This window comes from Bos indicus, chromosome 8 (genome assembly GCF_029378745.1).
Source record: "Bos indicus isolate NIAB-ARS_2022 breed Sahiwal x Tharparkar chromosome 8, NIAB-ARS_B.indTharparkar_mat_pri_1.0, whole genome shotgun sequence".
NCBI lineage: Eukaryota > Metazoa > Chordata > Mammalia > Artiodactyla > Bovidae > Bos > Bos indicus.
The window spans coordinates 101,935,927-101,954,763 of record NC_091767.1 but is presented as its reverse complement, the minus strand read 5'-3'; the positions used below and the strand labels follow the sequence as shown (position 1 = coordinate 101,954,763).

At 44.2% G+C, this 18,837-nt stretch overlaps 1 protein-coding gene across 3 annotated transcripts in view; it reads right to left on the bottom strand.

Annotated features, from left to right (window-relative positions):
• The window catches only part of SNX30 (sorting nexin family member 30), a 109,587-nt gene that overhangs the window by 65,747 nt on the left and 25,003 nt on the right, over window positions 1-18,837 (bottom strand). The gene's annotated exons all lie outside the window — the stretch shown is intronic.

The window sequence follows — 18,837 nt, the reverse complement described above, 5'->3', positions numbered from 1 at the left end:
TCCCGGCTGCCCCTTTTTACTTAGGAAGAGAAATACATAATTAGGCCACTCTGGAAACTCCTCTTTTTCAAAGAATTTCAGTTAAAAGATCCAACATCATGGTCAGCCAACCGCAAGACAGGTTATTAAACTAACAGAAGTCACCAGTAAAATTCTATTGCTATATTAAACCCAGGGTTTAGGAAAGAAAGTAGTATGCATTAGGAGCCAACATGGATGTAATGAAAACAAGTCAAGCTAAAACACTGCAGTTTCTCTTTTTGATACCGTTAGAGAAATGTGGGCACCACGATGATCTAGTTTCAGAAGAGCCTGCCAAAGCCTCTCAAGGCACCCTGAACAAGAGAATGGTCAGAGGAACAAGAAGGTGCCTGCTTACACCTTCATGAAGTCAGCTGCCCTGGGTGGGTCCACCACACACAGAGGAGGCAAGATCGCACACTCTGAAAATGCTGGACGCTACGAGATGAGGCGAGCACCTAAAACGAGGAGGAGGCCAGGCTATACTGGACCCAAACAACAGAGGAACCAAGCCAAGTCTTCCTAACTGACTGTCCCTGACCCTGGCTTGCTTTCTTCTAGGGCTTTTTCCCACAGACAGACCACTCAACTGACCTGTCAACTGGTCACTCAACTTAACCTAGAGTCCAAGAAGACAAATGTTACTTTAAGTGCAAACAGGGTATCTGATTACTCACCTGTTCTGGTGAGAGGCAACTAGCGGGCCTGTATTACCTCATTAGACCCAAGAAAACCGAAAAGTTTATCCAGCCTATATTAACTCATCATTCAGGCCCAAGAAAGCTGAAACATGAGGAAAGCAATAGTCCTTAAGAGCAGATAAATGTATACATTTGAAAAAGATTTATCCCATGAAACAGTACACTTTAGTCCACATTTACTCTGTACTCTCATTTAAAAAGAAAAGTCAACAGAAAGTAGAAGAGGGAATAAAAAAATTAAAGCATAAGTTGAAAACAAACAGGGGACCTCCCTGGAGGTCCAGTGATTAGGACTCTGAGCTTCCAAGGCAGAGGGCACAGGTTCAATCCCAGGTCAGGGAACTAAGGCCCTACATGCTGCCTGGCCAAAAAATGGTTGTTGTGTTTTTTTTTTTTTTTAATTTTGTAAGTTATAAATGAAACAAAAATTTAATTCTTCTAAAAGATGAATTACATAAACTAAAACTTAGGAAGCCTGATCAATACAGAAAGAGTGAGGGGAAAATGAGCAGGCAACAATGGTTTAAATCTTACCTCTATGTATGATTATAAATTACAAGGGTGTGCTATGAATAGCTATGTTAATAAATCTGTAAGTCTCTATAAATTTGAATGACTTTGCAGGAAAATGTATGGCCAAGGAGAAATTAATTGAGGCAGAAAATCTAAACAAATAAATAACCTCAGAACTATGGTCAGAGAACTTTTACTGAAAGGTGAGCTAGGTCCCAATGGCTTTATAGCTGAGCTCTAATGAGCCTCAAGGAAAAAAGCTCTGTTTTGTTCAAACACTCCAAAACACTTCAAAAAATAAGGAAGGTTTCAAATCATTTTATTACAGGAGTTACCTATGAAAAACTGAAAGTGTTAGTCGCTTAGTCAAGTCCAACTCTGCAACACCATGGACAGTAGCCCACCAGGCTCCTTTATCCATGGGATTCTCCAGGCAAGAACACTGGAGTGGGTAGCCATTCCCTTCTCCAGGGGATCTTCCCAACCCAGGGATTGAACAGGGTCTCCTGAATTGCAGACACATTCTTTACTGTCTGAGCCATCAGAGAATATCTGATATTAAAATAGTAGGACAAAAAAAGGAAATTAGATTAAGTGTAAACTTTGTCAATAAAGTAACAGCAAATGATACATGAAAAGAATTGGTTTTTAAAAGAAAGAAAGAAAAATAATATATCAGGGTCGAGTCAAACATTCTCCAGGAAATCAAAAATTACTTAACATTAAGAAAGTTATAATGCTATGTATTACATTAACTGATCATTGTCAAATATAATAATGTCCACATCTGCCAAAATGTTTTTGTTGGCATCATTCACTGGTAAATATCACTCATTCCATTAAAATCTCTAAGAAAAAAAAGATCCCGAAATATGTTAAAGAGTATATATCAGAAAACATCAGCTCTGAATCTTGAAAACACTGCTCTAAGTGAAAGAAGCCAGACACGAAAGGCCACATGTATAATTCCATTTACATGAAGAAGCCAGACAGGCAAATTAGACAGACAGAAAGCAGACTTTTGGTTGCCAGGGGCTGGAGGCAAGAGGAAATGGGAGTGAACACAATAAATATGAGGTTTCTTTTTTGGGTGACAAAATAATCTAGAATTCAACATTAATGATGGTTGCACAGTGCTGTGAGTACACTAAAAACCACTCAATTGTATAGTTTAAAATGATGAATTTTAGAGTATGTGAATTAGATCTCAGTAATATAGTTTTAAAGAATGAAGCAATATGAAACCCTGAAGGCATGTGTATTAAATTCAGAAACAAGACTCTGATGCCTAATATCACCCCTTTATTCATATCGCTCCAGAGATTTGAGCTGAAGCAACAATGCATGGCAGGGCTCCATGCACTGCAACCATTCAAGCCAGACACGCGCTGCTCTACCACATCACTTTCTGGCACAAGGCTGGTTTCGTCAAAAATTAATCTAAAATTGTGATACCCATAATAGGGAGAAAATGCATTTAAAGCACTTTAAACTGAGGTAAGGCATTTACTACATGGTTCAGCGACCAAAGGAGAGGACAGAAACCAAACCGTATGGTAGACTGTATTATTGTCCACAGCTATTCCCTCTGTACCTTTAAGAGGATTATATACCCTCACTATTGCCAGTGACTGCCCCCAGGAAGGCTCATCCCCACTCCCTAAGTAACCTGTTTCGGCCAATGGTGCATGAGCAAATGAGACCTACGCCAGATGGGAGCAGACACGTTAGGAGCCACGGCATGTTTCCATCAGCTCTCATGGTCTCTTCCCTCCTCTGCAACGAGCATGTGCCAAACAGGCTGAGCTTTCAGAACGGAGACTTGTGGAAAAGAGCCATAGCAACGGACTCATAGCCACCAACACATAACTTGACCTAGAAATGAATGCTTGCTGCAAACCTCTGTATTTTGGGAGCTGTTCACTACCACAGCAAGGCTAATACATATAATTATAAAAATGTCTATGCAATTTATTTCGTGGCTGAGCTATGCAGCACGAAGGACCTTAGTTACCCGACCAGAGATCAACCCCCGCCCTGCATTGGGAGTTCAGAATCTTAATCACTGGACCACCAGGGAAGTCCCAAAAATGCCTGTGTAATTTTTTTTTTTTAAATCTGGGTAGGAAATAGTGTATAAAGGACATGGAATTTTAAGAGGTACAGTTGTTGTTTTTTTTCCCTGCAGAGTTACATAAAATTCATCTTAACCATGTGACCTAAGTCCTAGAACTCTTACTTGCTCATCAGCAGAAGTTCAGTCTTCCTTCCTTTCCACCCCTGCCCTAGAGCCTCATCTCCAATATTCTCCCAGACCTCCAAGGTTGCTTGCACAAGCATCCCCAAGTTCCCACAGCCCAGCAGTCTGTGATTTCTAGGTTAGCATCTTCCCTGAGCAGACTTACATTTTCCCACTTTGGATTCTGAAGCATTACTTATAAGGGAAAGACTCTTCTTTAGACATGGGTTAAGAGATCACTTTTAATTATTTGTAGGTTAATAAAGTCATCTCAAATGAAACTGTTTCCCCAGCTTTTCTATTAGAAAAACTCCCTTCAAGTAAAATCCTCTATTGGCCTGACCCAAAAGACGACCCCCGACAAGATTACAAATGAAGAGCAAGAGCCCACGTCCACATTCTCCAGCTCAGCTTCCAATGTCTACTACCAGCTTTTTCTAAGACTCTTCAGACATTCCTGCGATTCTTGGGAGGAAAGGTTTTTCTCCTACCCTCAGATGAATTTAAACATGATCTCTTTCCATCCTTCTAAAGAGGATATATACTGTTCAACCACATAGTGAAACAGCTAACACACGTTAGTCAAAGTGCTGACAGGGAGCTACGAGGATGTGACACCTGTGTTTAGATGACTCCATCTGGCTGGGCACACGGCCACAAAAACCTCTACCTATGACGCAAAAGAATATGGGATACAATGGAGGTCCATGCAAAATGAGGGAGGCACGCAAAGGCTGCTGGGGCAACTCGAGAATAACAAGAAAATCTGCTGAACAGAAAAACAAGATAGTGGGAGAGCTTGGTCTGCACATTCCAGGCTGAAGGAGGAGAGGTATTTCTGCAAGCTTGTCCCTAACTGAATGATACCTAGGACCCACATCACAAAGGTTGTAACTCTGTTGCTGGTCAAATACATGCATGATGTAGAGGAATGAAAAGGCCAAGCAGACAGCTTTCTGAACACATGAATTAAACCTCAGCCAAAGTACCCAACAAAGAGAACATGACTCTAAAACCTCTTTGAAAACCTCTTTCCTTTCCACCTTGATGCATTCTGCCAACTGAAAGCTCAGCAGTAAAGGCATTCCTCCCTGACGTTTCTACATCAAAATCATGCAGGGGCGGAGAACCCCTCAGATCATCCAAGTTGTTTGTGTCACTTATAAGAAAGACTCAGAAGTTGCACGTCACCGGTCACGTAGGCAGTACTGTGAGGACGTCAGGTCTTTGCTCTCTCACCTAGTGCTGTGGTACACCACACAACCCAGACACCCCACACAAGAATGAGAGTGAGGCACAGGAGCACATAGAGAGCTCCACAAGACCAACTGAGAAAAAGTTACACGACGGGTGGCAATCAACAGAGGAGAAACAACGTTTCATAAAGACCTACTGGGGGCACTTCCCTCCAGGTCCAGAGACTAAGACACCAAGCTTGGGCCTGGGATGGCTCCCTAGTCAGGAGAACTGGATCCCACGAGCTGCAACTAAGATCCAGTGCAGTCAGATAAAATTTAAAAAAAAACCTGCTGGGGATATTCAGTCTAAGGGTCTCATTTCTATACTCTCCCAACCCTGCTGCTGCTGCTGCTGCTGCTAAGTCACTTCAGTCGTGTCCGACTCTGTGCGACCCCATAGACGGCGCACTCCATCTACCTCTGGTCTTTCAACAGAAGAGGCAAGGCAGGAAGAAGACCTGGGCTTAGAGTCCAAATGACTGGGCTTGAATTCTGGCTTTGCTCCTCACCAGGCCTGGAGTAAGGTACTCAATCTCTCTGAGCCCCAGTTTCTCCATCTATGACACAGAGGGTGTAAGGATTCAAGGAAACACACAAGTAATGTGCCACCATAATCCCTTACATGTGTTAGTTCTTTCCCACCCTTCACATAACACTCCTTAACTGTACCATTTGTTCACCTCACAAACTGGTCCTAACTGACATGATTTTTGTTACCATCTGACACAGCACTGCACACGTGGAATGCACTCAAGAATGTGAGGTAGTGAGTCAGACGCCTACGGAAAGATAAGGGAAGCATCTTGGTTTTCAGAACAAGGACTGAGACGAAACAATATACTTATATTGTTGAATATCTACTAGGGGATCAAACACTTGTTGATTAATCATCACCTCAGACCAAATCCCTTTCCAAGGACAAAAACCATTTAAGTGAGGAACAGACCAGGGCAAGACTCCACCACCAATTCAAGTGAAGTGGTTACTCTTAAGGCCACGCTTACACCATTCAGCTGTGCTTCAAACAGCCTGCAGCACCGAGCAAGACTAAAAGCGTCTTGCCCTCAAAAATGACCTGAGGCTCACCATTCCTCCATAATCGGGACTCTTTCTCTAGAGTCCAAAGACACCCCATGCCAAAAATAATGTGCAAGATTTTGCACGTGCCCCTGTAAATCTGAATCTTCTTTTGGAGAGAACCTAGCATTTTTAGAGTCCCAAAGGTACCCATGGGGGATAAAGTTAAGCCCTGCTGCTTCTAAACTGTCTCTCTCAATTAAAAAAGGAAGCAGAAGTATATCTGAACTTACATGAGCTCCCTAAATTCAAATCGCTCCTTAGTTGAGTACTGTCACACTCAATGATCTGTGCTCCTTAGCTGAGCACCCTCACGCTCAACGATCTGTGCTCCTTAACTGCGTACTCTCACGTTCAACGATCTGTGACACACAGACCCTGCCTTTAGGGGTAGGGATGCCCTTGAACCTCCATCCAAGCCTAAAACTAACCTGAGGTGAGCATTTGTCAAAGCAGAAGGAAATATGTGACTGTACTCAAATAGGTCACAGTTGGTTGATCTATTAGGATTCTTTCCCTAATACGATTCTCTCAATATTAGTCTTGTGGATTAAACACTGTTGTGTTGATTCAGGAATCTGCATCTAACCACAGAGGAGCTAAAAGAGATGGTTTTCTGAGAAATTCTTCAAAGCCTGAGATACACAATCCCCATGGCATCCTTTTTAGAAGCCTGAAGCGTGCCCACCTCCCACCCAAAAGTACAGATGCATTTCCAGGCTTGAGACCTACCTGGCTACCTGGTTGCTCCAGATCTAATCCCCACACTCCTACTGACATGACTCAAACTGGACCGGGACATGGGGGATCTCTCTTTATTTCCATGAAGAACGGATTTACTGGAAAATAAGAAGGCACTCAACATCCAGCTGATCACAGTACTAAACAACCAGGAGTGAAAGAAAAAGCCAGAGTAGGACATTCTACACCAAAACAGCTCAAGAGAGTTTCACAACTAAGTAACCAGACAAGGAAAGTGGTGGAAAGGCAGAAACGAAGGACATGCAAGAAAAGGGCCCCCTGCTTCATACTGGTTGGTCTGGCCCTCTTACGTGGGTGTTCTGAGCTCAGAGGCAGAAATGAGCCCTATAAATATTAATATAAGGATGAGTGGAAGTATTTCAGACTGGGTACAAACGTAGAGGGCAGAAACAGATAAAAGAAGTCAAGGAATGAATGACAGGAAAAAAAAAATACTGCGACCTTATCTGCCTATGAACTATGAGGATAAAACAAAGTCAGGGACTTCCTTGGTGGTCCAGTGGTTACAAATCCACATGCCAATGCAGGGGACACAGGTTCGATCCCTGATTCAGGAACAGCCCACAGGTGGAGGAGCACCTAAGACCCTGCACCGCAACTCCTGAAGCCCGTGTGCCTAAAGCCCACACTCCAAAAACGAGAGAGGCCGCCACAATGAGAAGCCTGAGCTTGGCAACTAAGAGAGGAGCCCCTGCTCACCGCAACTCGAGAGAAGCCTGCAGAGCAACCAAGGCCAGGCACAGCCAAAAATAAATAAATAAAATGACACATAAATAAAAACAAAGTCAGAAAGCGGGCAGCTTCCCTGTGGTGGTGCAGCAGAGGCTGGAGGGTATGCATCCCCGTGGGGAGGTGCGGAGGTTTGTCTTGAAGCCAGTATACAAGACAGCAAGACACAAGGATTTCTCAAGATGCTTTCATTTACACTTCACACACGACAGAGAAAGATGTCAACTGTCGACAGTAAAGATGCTTATTATTACTCTTCAGTTAAGGTGGTTGTTGTGGGGAGGTGGGGCCTGACAGATCAAGGGAGAGTTAGCTTTCTTCAAAGCCACTTTTAGGTATAGCTGTTGTTTGACAAAATTTAGCTGAAGGATTACCTTCTTACAATAGATATAATTAAATGTTTTCAGCATCTTACTTCAAGGAATCTCTGTGAGATGGCAGAGGGAATGGGACAAAATAATGGCCACTTTCTATTTCTTCTGTAGCCAAAAGAGATGTTTTCCTACACACAGGCGTTTTAAGTAGCCTAATTACCAGGGTACCATCTTCCCTCAAACCACAAATTACAGGATATGGAAAGAAAAAAATCTACTCATTCATGTCTTCATCCAAACAAACATTTATCGAGTTCCCACTGAGTGCCAGGTACTATTCTAGAAGCAGGGGAATTTGAGGAATCAAGTTTCGGGGTGGAGTGCGGGTGTGGCAGGGACCCAGGACAAACAGCAACATGATCTAGTGAGACACATACATGAATAAGGGAACAGCACTGTGCTGGAGTCCAGAGAAAGCGAGAGTAACTGCGCTCCGAGGCCGGCTCCAGAGAGGCACCCTGCCACCCCAGCCCTCCTACCAGCTCTGCGGCAGCAACAAAACCACTTGAATTCACCAATGCTCGCTGGAAAATGGTAAGGCCAACCCATCCAGGTGGCCAGGCAGCATGGAGGATACAGAGAATGCCTGTGAAAGCCCGTGTACACAGCGAAGAGCCACTTGAGGTGGGGCTGAGGCGTCCCCAGTGTGGAGCGCCGCCTCGGCAGGACAGACACAGGCTAAGAGGCAAAGGACACGGCTGGGGTCTGGCCTCGTGGGCTGAGCCAGGGGCAGCGGCTGGAAAGAAGGCCTAGAGGGCCGGTGAGCTCCAAACTCTGAAGGATCTCAAATACCAGGCTTAAGAATTTGTGGTGCACCCTACAGGCAGTAGCTAAGCTTGTAGGGCTTCCCTGTGGCTCAGAGGTTAAAGTGTCTGCCTCCAATGCGAGAGACCCCAGTTCAATCCCTGGGTCAGGAAGGTCCCCTGGAGAAGGAAATGGTAACCCACTCCAGTATTCTTGCCTGGAGAATCCCATGGACGGAGAAGCCTGGTAGGCTACATACAGTCCATGGGGTCGCAAAGAGTTGGACACGACTGAGCGACTTCACTTTCACTTTCAAGCTTTTAGGCAAGAAAGTAGCAACCATATGTAAGGTTTTCAAAAAGACTTCAGAAAGAAAAAAAACAAACAAACACAGATCAAATAGAGAGGAGAAGAAATAGGAGACGAGAGAGGGATCCTTTGGGGAGCCCTTGTAATTGTCCAGGCACACCTCCCCTGCCCTGCCCCTGGTGGTACCTGAGTCAGGTGGAAGATGCCAGAGAAGAAAGGACAGGTGAGAAGAGTCACCAACAATAATGTCGGGTGGCGTGGGAGACTCTGATGAATGTCTCCTTGGCAGGAAAACAAACAAACAAACAAACAGAGTCTGGCCACACTAGAGGGATCATGTTTCAAACATAGGTGAATTACAGAGGATTCGAAATTCCTGAAGTTCCAGCAAAACTGAGTAAGCAGAAGGTCAACAGCCCTGTGTGCTGTGGTTAAATCCATGAAGCCCATCCCTGGGACAAGCGGGCAAATCCTGCCAGAGTGACTGAGCTCGGCAAGGCTTACAGCAAGTGGCCAGGGACCTGCCACTCTGACCCGGGGGTGGGGAGCCGCCTCCATCCAGCAGACTCCACCCACTCACCTTCCATCACCTGCTGCCGGCATATCTGTCTCAGGTCATTTTTTCTCTGTCACAGCCAGCACACTCACTCAGGAACTCACGGGGGGAATCTCACATCAGCATCCACTTAAGGCCACGTGAGACTGTCAGCACCGCCTGGTTCCAGCACCTGGCTAGAGGGTTCTGGCTGTCACCTGAACCCACCTTTGGCAGAGAGCCAGCTGAGTGCCCTGGGAGCCTGGGCTATAAAGCGACTCAAAACAAAACAAAATGCCCAAACCGAAAGCAAACCCTTGGGACTGAGAAAGATCACAGGACTTGGAGACAAAAATCCATACATACACACACCTCTAAGTCAAGGAAAAACAAATCAAATATTTTAAGCTCATACTCTCTGCTGAGCACCGTGCAAGCTTGACTTGGTACGTCTCAACACTCAAAATAATACAGGGGTGGGATGGGGGGAGGTGAGCTTGATTATGCATGTTCCTACTAAGAGAACAGGTCCAGGGAAGGTTGAGGATGGGCCTAAGGTCACTCTGCCAGTACAAAGCAGAATGCACAACTGAAGCCCAGCCCCAAGAGACCAGAGCAGAGGCTATGGCTGTCGCGCACTGGCCCCTGGTCACGGCTCTCTCTGAACAAGGACCTACCCAACAAGAGACCCAGCACCACCGCGCTCACCTCGGAACCTGCAGCACAGCCTGGTCATGAGCAATCCTTCACGTGTGTTCCTTCAAACCAGTAAATTCCCAATCCACCAGTGCCAGAGACCTTGCCTCTCAAAGGATGTTTTAAGAGCCAGCCAGCTCCAGAGAAGATCCAACATAAGGGACCAGAGACCATTAACCAACAGCTCCATGTGGCCAGCCATGATCCCCCACAGGCTCCAGAAGAAACAAGCCAGGGCCATCACAGGGTGTGCAGGCAGAAATAAACCTGCGAGGCCAGCCACCACTGTGCACGGGCACATCTGGCTTGAACCCTTAGTGTTAATGCAGAAGGTGAGGGCTTCTCATCCCCAGAGAAATCCTGGGTAGAAAATACTCTGCCAAAGTAGCCTAATGATTAATCCCATCAATATCTAAATTGATGGAACAGATCTGAGTTTTTAGTATATGATAACTATGGAATTTCAAATAGTGAGGAAAGAACAGATTAGTCAATAAATGCTGATGAAGAATTTGGTTAACCAACCAGGAAACAATTAAGTCATACCCTTACAGCAAGTGCAAAAATAAATATCACGTCATATACCAAATTAAATGAAATACATTGACCATACCTCAAATTGTTTAAAAAAGAATGAAACGCGAGATTAAAAAATAACCAGATGATGTTTTATATCAGAGGCTGGCAAGCTTTTCTGGTAAAGGACCAGACAGTAAATATTTCCATCTTTTCGGGTCACACAGTCTCGGCTGCAGCAAGTCAAGTCTGCCGTTGGGGTACAGAAGTAGTCGTACACAGTACGTGGACAAATAGGTGCGGCTACATTCCAGTAAAACTTCAGTTATGGACACAGAAGGCTGAATTTCACTAATTTTCTTATGTCATGAAATATAAATTTTTTTCAGTCATTTAAAAATGCCATTCAAAATCTCTTAGGACTGAAGGTGTCATGGAGGACGGGGTGGGCGTGGTTATTAAAGGACAGCAGGAGGGAGCCCTGCTCAGTGTGGGGAGAGCCGGCGTGTTGACTGTGGTGGTCCTGGTTACAGAAATCTACACACGTGATAGAACTGCACAAACAACGGGCACGCGTGTACTCACAAAGGAGCGCTTGTGAAACGGGCGAAATCTGGACGAGTTCTGTGGATTGTACTAATGTCAGTGTGCTGGTACTGTTAAGCAAGAAGTTAGCTTTGGAGGAAAGTAGATGAAGAGCACCTGGAATCTTCTTATACACATTTTTGGTGAATCTATAATTGACTGTGAATTATAATTATTTCAAAATAGAAAGTTAACAACAACAATTCTTTACTCATGAGTTATATATATTTAAAAAAAAAAACAAGGTAGCTGGCCAGAGTTAGCTTCTTGGATTTCATTTGCTGTTTCCTAATTTAGATGAAGTAATGCTAATTTAGTAAAGTAATGCTCAAAATTCTCCAAGCCAGGCTTCAGCAGGAAGCCTGAACTTCCAGATGTTCCAGCTGGTTTTAGAAAAGGCAGAGGAACCAGAGATCAAATTGCCAACATCTGCTGGATCACTGAAAAAGCAAGAGAGTTCCAGAAAAACATCTATTTCTGCTTTATTGACTATGCCAAAGCCTTTGACTGTGTGGATCACAATAAACTGTGGAAAATTCTGAAAGAGTTGGGAATACCAGACCACCTGACCGGCCTCTTGAGAAACCTATATGCAGGTCAGAAAGCAACAGTTAGAACTGGACATGGAACAGACTGGTTCCAAATAGGAAAAGGAGTATGTCAAGGCTGTATATTGTCACCCTGCTTATTTAACTTCTATGCAGAGTACATCATGAGAAACGCTGGGCTGGAAGAAGCACAAGCTGGAATCAAGACTGCCGGGAGAAATATCAATTACCTCAGATATGGAGATGACACCACCCTTATGGCAGAAAGCGAAGAACTAAAGGGCCTCTTGATGAAAGTGAAAGAGGAGAGTGAAAAAGTTGGCTTAAAGCTCAACATTCAGAAAACGAAGATCATGGCATCTGGTCCCATCACTTCATGGGAAATAGATGGGGAAACAGTGTCAGACTTTATTTTGGGGGGCTCCAAAATCACTGCAGATGGTGACTGCAGCCATGAAATTAAAAGACACTTACTCCTTGGAAGGAAAGTTATGACCAACCTAGATAGCATATTGAAAAGTAGAGACATTACTTTGCCAACAAAGGTCTGTCTAGTCAAGGCTATGGTTTTTCCTGTGGTCATGTATGGATGTGAGAGTTGGACTGTGAAGAAAGCTGAGTGCCGAAGAATTGATGCTTTTGAACTGTGGTGTTGGAGAAGACTCTTGAGAGTCCCTCCTCTGCAGCCACACCTGCTGCTAAGTCACTTCAGTCGCGTCCAATTCTGTGTGACCCCATTGACAGCAGCCCCATCCCTGGGATTCTCCAGGCAAGAACACTGGAGTGGGTTGCCATTTCCTCCAATGCATGAAAGTGAAAAGTGAAAGTGAAGTCACTCAGTCGTGTCCAACTCTTCAAGAACCCATGGACTGCAGCCCACCAGGCTCCTCCGTCCATGGGATTTGTCAGGCAAGAGTACCACAGTGGGGTGCCATTGCCTTGTCACCAATACCTCTCTCAAGAACAAAGACGCAGGAGGCATGACCCACATGTATCTGTCTCCAGTGACCCATGCTTTTCCTCTGTCAGCTGAGACTAACAGCAGATGGTAATATTTATACCCAGTGAGTTTCGTCTTCCTATGAAATTCAAGCCCAGGAAAGCAGACAGTCCTCAAAATCACCCAACGAAGCAAAGGACACAAACGACAGTCAGCCAAACGGTGTACTAAAACTCAGAGTAAGGAGCAAGTTGTTTTACACACGGTGGTGTTACTACAACAAGGGAGGAGTCTGTGTAAAGCAGGCAGGAAACCCATTCTTTTGGTGTAAAGATAATAGCTTCCAAAAGTGCAAGTAAAAGGCCCAGAGATCTCCTTCCAGCTGCTATCAGCAAATCCACACATCAAGTGTTCAGGACTCTAGAGTGATTTCCTTTTCCTTAGGCTGTGCCAAACAGGTCCCGTGCTTTCTTTTTTTTTTTTTTTTAACTGTGGCAAAATACACATAACATGAAACTTAACCATCTTTGTCATTTTTAAGTGTACAGTTCAACAGTGTTAAGTACATTCATACTGTTGTGCAATTGATCTCTAGAACTCTTTTCATAACCTTCACCTACCTAATGTCCCTGTGTGCTTTAAAACTCAGCTCCAGAGATATTCCTGCTAAGATGCCACCTTTCTTAACAGAGCCCCCCATCCGCACCAGCACTTGCCCAGTTTGGGTCAGATATCTCCCACACTGCTATCATGCCTGTGCCTACCGTTCTCAAAACACATTATCACCTGTGCTGTGACTGCCTGTTTATCCACCTGCCTCTGTCCCAGAAGGTCTGAGGATCTATGGTCCTGGGATTGGTTATCTTTGTGTTTGGGTCAGTTCATGTATTTTAAAGGACAGACATAATGGTATCTCCCATCCCACATGTTTACCTGCAGTGTGCCCTGGCCGTGTCCCCATCAAGACATGGAGGCTATCAACCCACCCTAATGAATCCGCGCAGGCCCCATGTATGCTTTGAACAAAAGAATATGGCGGAAGTGATGCTGTGCTGATTCTGGGCACAGTCCTCACATGGCCCAGGAACTTCCATTTCCGATCTCTTGGGATGCTCATTTTTGGGACACATCCCCAGGAAGCCAGCCAGCCTGCCTGGAGCAGTCCAAGCCACATGAAAATGTCACTTGAGTTAACTGCCAGCCACGAGCCAACTCAGGCACCCAACTCAAGCAAGCCTTCAGATGACCACACGAGAGACACCAAGCAAGAACCATGTAGCTGAGTCCAGGGAACGCATGGAGCCACAAGGCATAAGAATAAACATATTTTGGGACTTCCCTGGTGGTCCAACGGCTAAGACTCCTTGTTTCCAACACAGGAGGGCCAGGTTCGACTCCTGGTCAGAGACGTAGATCCTGCATGCTGCAACAAAGACCTTGCATGTTGCAGTGAGAAGTGAAGCTCCCACATGCTGCAACTAGGGCCTGGTGCAGCCAAATAAACACATAATTTTGTTAATGTGTCTTTTAACCTGCCTCATTTGGGGTGGTCTGCTAAGCGCAGTGCGTAACCAAAACGCCATCCACCTGGTACACAGCGGGCACAAAGTGAAGGAACAATTGAATCAGCTCTGATATAACATGCAGCCCAGAGCACTCAATTTAACAGCTGCTGCTGCTGCTACTAGGAGAAGGCAACGGCACCCCACTCCAGTACTCTTGCCTAGAAACTCCCATGGACGGAGGAGCCTGGTAGGCTGCAGTCCATGGGGTTGCAAAGAGTCAGACACAACTGAGCGACTTCACTTTCACGTTTCACTTTCATGCATTGGAGAAGGAAATGGCAACCCACTCCAATGTTCTTGCCTGGAGAATCCCAGGGACGGAGGAGCCTGGTGGGCTGCTGTCTATGGGGTCGCACAGAGTCGGACACAACTGAAGGGACTTAGCAGCAGCAGAAGCTGCTGCTGCTACTGATTTTATGTGGAAGGGGAACAAAGAGAAACGGTAAAAGAGGCAGGTACATTCCTGCCAGTGAAAAATAACAAAATCCACTATGTCCACGGTGGGTATGAGCTGAGCCCTGGGCTTGACTCTTGCATTCCATCAAATTCCACAGAAATGACAAATGAAATACAAAATTAAGAATAAATCTGTTTTCAAAATCTGGAAAATGGGGATGGATGCCATCATTCAAAAAAAAATTTGCAGTATTTCTGGAAAAGGTGTGAAAAGACAGGATCAAATTTATATAAAAATCAAATTTAGCCAGAGTTGAGAGATCACAATCTAACTGGACCACAGTGGGAAATGCTGGATATGGGAATGGTCTGAGAAAACCCCAAATTCAGAAGTGAGTAAGAACAGAGCAGGCACTGAGTTGGCAGGTGGGGTAAGGAAAAGGGAGTGGAGTGCTGAGTTTCTAATGCAACTTGAAGAGAAGAGGAAGGGGGACTTCCCTGATGGCTCAGTGGTAAAGACTGTGCCTGCCAATGCAGTAGACAGGCGTTTGATCCCTGGTCTGAGAAAATCCCTTACGCCGCAGAGCAACTGAGCCCATGCACCACAACTATTAAGCCTGTGCTCTAGAGCCTGGGAACCACAGCTACCGAAAATCTCTCACTCCAGTGCCCAGGCTCCCCAGCAAGAGAAGCCACCGCAATGAGAAGCCAGTGCACCTCAACTAGAGAGCAGTCCCTGACTGTGGCAACTAGAGAAAAGCCTGCACAGCAATGAAGACCCAGCAAAAACAAAAAAACAAAAGAAAGAAAAGAGGAAGGGTATTTTTGGATCAACTGTGAAGTTCTCCATCTGCAGGGCAACTCTCTCCCCACTTCCTCAATTAAGAAGGGTCCACCCAGCCTATTGTCCTGTTATCTGCCACCCACCCCGACAGGAAGCCTGCCCAAGAGCAAAGCCACGGAGCTCTTCTCCATCCTCTTCTTGTCGAGTGGCATCCCATCCCAACCCAACCACTACAGTCAGGCAGAGGCTGACTACACGGTCTCTGTGTATCGCTTATGGCCATGCTGCTGCTGCTGCTAAGTCGCTTCAGTCGTGTCCAACTCTGTGTGACCCCATAGACGGCAGCCCACCAGGCTCCTCCATCCCTGGGATTCTCCAGGCAAGAATAACTAGAGTGGGTTGCCATTTCCTTCTCCAATCCATGCACGCATGCTAAGTCGCTTCAGTCGTGTCCGACTCTGTGACCCCATGGACAGAAACCCACCAGGCTCCTCTGTCCACAGGATTTTCCAGGCAAGAATACTGGCGTGGGTAGCCATTTCCTTCTCCAGCTTATGGTCATATATGCATATATGGCCTATGTTTGTATGCAAACATAGGTATGACATGGCCAAACAAATGCATGCCCCAGAGGAGGCCCAAGACCAAATCTCAGTACTTGGGACAACAGCATGTACCTCTCCAAGAAGGGAGAAGCAGCCAAACCCCAGGTGCAGACCAGAAGGTCCACGCACCTCCATCTAAAGGTGGTCAGCTCTTGCCCGACGCCAGGATCATCATTGTGGACACCACATTGTGAGAGCACGTCTAGAAACATGATTGCTAAAACAAGTTAGCTTCAATTTAAACAGAAAAGTAGAAATAGTGGAGTGGAATGAAATTAAAAATAAATCCATCATTCAGAAGATCAAATCAATGAATCTTCCCAACATAAAGAATGAAAATATAACCTGATAAAATCAGCCCAGAAAGAGTGGAGCCTCGAAAAGTACAGACTAAAATCCAAACAGCCACAAGTCTTTTCTTCTAAAAAAGAGAATGAAAAATAAAAAGGATGTAGACAAAGCAGAAAGGCTTTACAGTAGAAATACCTAAGAAAAACAGACACCTAAATACAAGCAGGCCGCTAAACTTCTCAATTGAAGAAGAAAACCCTAGGCATACATGGAAGATCGGGTAAAGAAGAAAAAGGCACTGGCACAGACTTCTCGCCTGGGACTCTAAGTTCTGAACTGAGACCAAGGAATACTATGCAGTCATTAACAGAAAAGGCAGGGAGGGGAGGGAGGAACAGACTTATGCACCATATGGAAGGGTCTCTGAGATCTGTAACAGTGTACAGCAAGGCACAAGACTCTGTGTACAGTATGCTGCCGTTTGACTTTCAAAAGGATTACATGTGTGTACTTTCACATTCGTGCATAACATCTGCCTCTAGGAAGTTTCTCCAGAAACTGGTAAAGCTGGTTGCTTCTGGGGAGGGAATCCTGCTGCCAGAGGAAGGGAAATGATGGGGCCTGGGCAAAGGGGACACTTTTCACCAGATAAAATTTTGTCTCTTCTGGATTTTGTGCCATGGCAATGCACTGGCTATACCACACACCAAAAATTTTCAGTCGTGCTCACTCTTTCCTCCCCTTCTCACATACATAGTCAAATTTAAAAAGGCAAGCTATAGAATGGGAGAAAATACAATACACATATCTGATGAGCACCTGTATCTAGAATATATCAAAAACTCTTAAAAAGAATATATGTGAGATACATATATATATATATATACACACACACAATGAAATGTTATTCAGCCTTAAAACAGAAAATTCTGCCATTTGCAATGACATGAAGGAACATGGAGAATATTATCAGTATTATGCGAAGTGAAATAAGTGGGTCACAAAAGGACAATGCTGCATGACCCCACTGATCTGAGGAATCTGAAATAGTCCATTTCATAGCTGCTAAGAGTAGAATGGTGACTACCATTCTCCTGGGAATGGGAAATGGGCTGGGGAACAGGAAGAAACGTTTCCATTATGCAAGATGGAAAGTACTAGAGATCTAATGTACAGCATAGCATCCATAGTTAACAGTGGTGAGGCTTCCCTGGTTAACACTCTGCACTTCACTACAGGGGGTGTGGGTTCCATCCTTGGTCAGGGAAATTCTGCATGCAGTGAGGTGTGGCCAAAGAAAAAACTTAAAAAGAAAAAAAACAATACTGTATTGTACACTTTAAAATTTGCTAAGAAGGTAGATCTTATTACAAATAACAATATTAGTAATAGCAATATAAAGAGGGTAGGAGGAAACTTTGGGACATGATGGACATGCTTATGGCATAGACTATAGTGACAATTTAAGCAGAAACATACTTATCTCCAAACTCAAATTATATACATTAAACATATACAGCTTTCTGTATGTCAACCATACCTCAATAAAGTGATTTTTTAAAAAAGAAGAATATGTAACTCGTTCAACATATATAGTATATTCAATATATAGATACAGTATATATATTATATTCAAAATATAAATAGATATGTATATATCTCAATAAGAAAAACAACTCAATAAATACAGGCAAAAGATGTGAAGATACTTCGAAAACGTATACAAATGATCAATTAGCATTTGAAAAGAGGTTAAACATCGTTAGTAACCACATAAAAAAAACTAAAGTCACAATGAGACACTCCTACGCATCCACTAGAATCGATCAAACCACACCAAGCCTCAGCAAAGACGTGGAGCTGCTGGGACTCTGGGACACAGCAACTCTACTGTGAGGTACTTACCCAAGAGAAACGAAAACCTGTCAACTGAAGACATGGACGCGAATGTTCACAGCAGCTGTATGTGTGTCCGAGAATGTGTCCCTTCCCTCTAAGTCACACAGCTCACTGACACAGAACTGCTCACACCATGACTTTATAATCCTTCATTATTTGTGCAAGGTCAGGAACGTCTACTCTTTCATGTATGATTTTAGTACTTTGAATCGTCTCTTTTTCTAGGTCAATTCCAGCTAAACGCTGCCAATTCTGTTGACTGTTTTCAAAGAATGAAATTTTGGTCCTATTAATTTTCTCTATTGTTTTCCTATTCTCTATTCCATTAATTTCCACTCTAATCTTAATTTCTTCCTTCTGTTTGCTTTAAAGGTCAGTTTGCTCTCCTTTCTTCAGTGTAGTAGCTTAATTTGTAATAGCCCAAAGCTCAAAACAACCTACATATTCATTAATGAGTGAACAGAGAAACAGATAGTGATTATATTCATTCAATGAATGAATGAATATACTCAATAATTTTTTTAAAAAAGAACTATAGATAGAGCAACAATATAAAGTCATCATGTTGAAAGAAACTAGAGAATAAGAGTATATATTTTATGATTCCAATTATACAAAATTCTAGAAAGTGCAAACTGACATAGTGACAGAAAGCAGATCAGTGGCTAACTAGGCCAAAGGTGGGGGAAAATATGAACGACAGAAGTGCATGGAAACCGCTGGAGGGGATGCTCTGTATCTGGATTGTGACAGTAGCTCCACAGGTATAT